Source organism: Xenopus laevis, chromosome 6L (assembly GCF_017654675.1).
Source record: "Xenopus laevis strain J_2021 chromosome 6L, Xenopus_laevis_v10.1, whole genome shotgun sequence".
Taxonomy (NCBI): domain Eukaryota; kingdom Metazoa; phylum Chordata; class Amphibia; order Anura; family Pipidae; genus Xenopus; species Xenopus laevis.
The window spans coordinates 128,901,921-128,905,202 of record NC_054381.1 but is presented as its reverse complement, the minus strand read 5'-3'; positions in this window follow the sequence as shown (position 1 = coordinate 128,905,202).

The window sequence follows — 3,282 nt, the reverse complement described above, 5'->3', positions numbered from 1 at the left end:
CACATTTGCTACGATAGCGGCTTATTTTCTAAGTGTTACAATTTTTAATTTTGGCTTGGCAAACAAATCTGTTGTTAGACAGTAACTGCCTTCTCTTCCCTATCACGCCTTAAATGTAAATGTAAATCTTGGGCGAGACACGTTGTTAACATTAAGCAGCCTTTCTGGTCTGACTGTGCTTGATCCCTAGGGTATATCATGAATTCTTTCTGCTCAACTCGGAGTGCCATGACTAGTGGATCTGGAGTGCAACTCTTCCATTTCATTTCTACACATTATTTTATATATTCTGCAGCAATTTTAAAGTCTTCAATAAAGTGGTATAATTTGAGGCCTGTGTATATTTAGAATATAGCCTTTTTGCCCCTCCCAAATTACCACCAATGTCATTTCCCAGCCCTTAGTAAAAACCTTTACTCATCGCCCTTTGCTTTTGTTGTCCTGCACTGAACCTTAAAGGGGTTGTTCACCTTATGGAATGGCCATTTCTAAGCAACTTTTCAATTGGTCTTCAGTATTTTTTCCTTATAGTTTTTTAATTATTTGCTTTCTTCTTCAGACTCTTGTCAGCTTTCAAATGGGGGTCACCGACCCCATCTAAAAACAAATGCTCTGTAAGGCTACAAATGTATTGTTATTGCTACTTTTTATTGCTCATCTTTCTATTCAGACCCTCTCCTATTCAAATCAGTGCATGGTTGCTAGGGTAATATAAACCATAGCAACCAGAAATTGAAAACTGGAGAGCTGCTGAATAAAAAGCCAATAGTAATAAAAAATGAAAACCAATTGCAAATGATCTCGGAATAAACATAGTACTCAAAGGTGGACAACCCCTTTAACACTGCAAATACAGGTATTGGATCCTTTATCCGGAAACCCGACCGCCAGAAAGCTCCAATAAAAAAAATTCTGTAATAATAAAACAGTAGCTTGTACTTGATCCCAACTAAGATATAATTAATCCTTATTGGAAGCAAAACCAGCCTATTGGGTTTATGTAATGTTTACATGATTTTCTAGTAGACTTAAGGTATGAAGATACAAATTACGGAAAGATCCGTTATCCAGAAAACCCCAGGTCCCTGAGCTTTCTGGAAAACAGGTCCCATACCTGTATTTTTATTTGGGGGCTAATTTGTTCCCAATGGGTGTTAGAGCCCCAGTGCTGTCAATCCCCTTATTTGGTGCATTCAGCTATACAGAAGTTTTAGTGAGGGAGACAATGAGTATTAAATCACTGATTTCAAAGACTTTTGAAGCTGAATAATGCGACACAAGACAGACCTTGTCGTACAACATTATTACTTGTGATCACGGATATTGTGTTTTTTTTCTATATATATTTTTCATCCATCTATGATTGTGATGTCTGGGAATCTGTATACAGCATTTATATTTTTGGATAAAATAATATATATTTATATCTTTCCTAATGAAGCCTTAAACACATGTTCAATATGTCTGCCATTTGCTCTACTTCAATTGTGACCATCGTTTGATACATGAAAAGTAATCTGTTTGGTTAATGTTGTCACAAAGTATCTCCGTCTTTTGGGACCAGTTTGTAAATGTTAATTTGCTGAAACAAGTAAAGTTTTTGTTAAATTAAGGTTTATGGATATTTTTTTTTTTAGTGTCCCTGCTTGCTGCGGTGTTGCATTATAATCCGATTTTAGCATTGGTGTGGTCTCATGCTTGACTCGTGCTTGGACTTATATCCCTTATGTATTGGGAAGTTCTCTCTATATAGTTCATTGTCTTCAAGGAAAACTATAGATATTTGTAAATTATCCAAACTCAATTTGAGTTTAATTCGAATTTCGAGATTTTTCCTACTTTAAGAACTCAAATTCGACTATTCGCCACCTAAAAACCTGCCGAATTACGGTTTAAGTCACTGGGAAAGCTCCAGGGATCAATTTGGCGATGTTTGTAGCCTTCCTGACATTCGGAGGAAAAAAAAAAATCGAAATTTGATTCGAGTTTGCGGGTTGTTTAAATTCGTTCGTGTTTAAAAATTTGATTTTATTAATAAATTTGGACAAGTCGAATTTATGGGATTTTAGGGGAGTTTAAAAAAAAACACATGAATTTGAAATTCGACCCTTGATAAATGTGCCTCAAAGTCTCTTCCAGAATCAAAAGCAGTCGGCTGCCAATTGATCTTCACAGTGAGGAAGTCCTAAAGACCCTTAAAGGACATAGACACACGGTCAGATTCAGCCTGGCGACAAATCTCCTCTTCAGGGCGACTAATTTCCCAGAACTGCCTTCCCGTCGGCTAGAATGTAAATCACCGGTGGGATGGCATTCGGAGTGCTTCGTTTTCTAAAGTTGCCTCACGAGGAAACTTCGGGCGACTTCAGCAAACGAAGGTCTCCGAGTGCCATCCTGCCAGCGATTTACATTGTAGCCGACGGGAAGGCAGTTCTGGGAGATTTGTAGCCCAGAAGAAGAGCCAGGCGACTAATATTCCCAGATCGGACCGTGTGTCTCTGCCCTAAAAGAGAAATACACCCTAGCCCCCTCCACTTCTGCTCCATTGCCCCCCCACCAAGTTTCCTCCCCACAGCCACTATTCCTTTTAAAAGCGCCCCTGTATTTTAACCTGTTATAAATCTGCAAATTTGGAGAGCAGCGTTCAAAGGGGACATCTTCTGTCTGTGTCTGCCTCTCTTCTACAAAAGGGTGGTTGTGGGAGCACTCCTATATAAAAATCTATTAAAAGTATAATGGAAGTGCTACTGACTTGGCCAATTAATCAATGCACATTCCCTGGTCCCCTGTCTCATAAGTAATTCAGTATAAATGAAAGTACATGTGTTTACAAAGAGTTATGATCATAAAGTTGATAAGCCACCAAACCTCGACAAGGTAAACCCCACACGGTGGTCCCTAACTTGTTTACCTCTATTCATAGTATAAAAGGGCTTATACCTCTCTGCTTGTCCTAAAACACTGGGCTAAAACCAGCTAAAGTTCTGTTTGTGAGTAACCATGTGTCACAGCAGTTGTGGTGTAACTCCTCCAAGAAACAGGGAAACCCCTGCCAGCACTGATCTTCACTGACGCCATTTTGGGGCCACGGAAACTTAAGCAGAAAATTCAGGTGACCTGCACTCTTTGGAGTTGAAAACAAAGTAATTAAAGAGTAAAATAAGATTTTGGTTCAGTTTCACCCAGTCCTCACCTTAAAGGGATGGTTCACCTTTATTTTAATTTTTAGTATGTTCTAGAACAGCTCCAGCAACTTTTCAATTGGCCTTCATTTTTTTATAG